Raw genomic sequence first — 1186 nt, forward strand, 5'->3', positions numbered from 1 at the left:
TTCTTATGCAATTCACCAGCTAGAGAAGTAGCATAACAAAACATCTGCACTGCACTCAGCGCCTGACTTTTGTGCATTGTTAAAATTGATGGAAGTACATAATAATGAGCATTTTTGTTTGCATATTCTCTGGAAATTCTAGTAAATTCGTGCTACATTTGGACACACATAGCAAAAAATGTCTGGATCAGTTTTGGGAGAAGTCATATTTTTAAAAGTATGATTAAACTTGAAGCAACTTAAGAAATCAAATCTAGCTGTGAGTGGACAGCTGTGTCCCTGTGTTGGCATGCTGCTCGGTACGCAAGCAATCCTCTTCTTTCCTTGTTATGCAAATATCATGATGCCCTTCCATCCCCTTAAGACTTCCCTCACAAACCTCTTGATACATAGTTTAGGATGAACAAACAGGAAAGTTGGAATTGAGATTAAAAAGAAAAACGGCGTACATTCCTAGTTTCTTATTCAGCCCAAAAAAAAAAAAAATCCAGATGCCAACATACACCTGTGCACACACATATGTGATAAAAGCTTGGCAACGGTAACCATGCAGGAGGCGTATGATGACCCAGGCCACCAGAACACATGGATAACAATAATGATTCTGATGACTATATATATATATATATACATATCCCTCATTACAGGGATGAACGTACATTTGAGAAGTCAGCAGTGCAAAAACCATTAGTTTATAGAGATGTGGAAAGAAGCGATATGCTCAGATGACTCATCCTTCCACCACATTCTCAACAAGTAGGAAAGCGCACATGTGGCTACTTCAGGAGAGCATCTCAGACATGATCCTTTGAGCCCTGCAGTGAGGTGCCCCCTCTGCCCCTCTAGATTGAAGGGTCAAAACGACTCAATACAAAGTTGTTCTGAGAGATCACTTTTGTCCTATGATGAAGCATTTCTATCCTGATTGGTCTCTTTCAGGATGACAATGTCCTCATTTATAGGGCACAAGGGGTCACTGTATGGTTTGATGAAGATGTTGCGAATCACTTGTTATGGGCTAGATCCACAGTCGGTGTCATTCAACACCTTATGGGAGATTTTATGGGATGTCAGACAGCGCTCTGCACCATCACCAAAACACCAAACGAGGTAACATATTTTGAGAAGAAAAGTATTTGTTCCTCCAGAAGGGTTGCACAGACTTGGAGAATTTATGCCAAAAAAA

This window comes from Stegastes partitus, unplaced genomic scaffold (assembly GCF_000690725.1).
Source record: "Stegastes partitus isolate 25-593 unplaced genomic scaffold, Stegastes_partitus-1.0.2 Scaffold331, whole genome shotgun sequence".
NCBI lineage: Eukaryota > Metazoa > Chordata > Actinopteri > Pomacentridae > Stegastes > Stegastes partitus.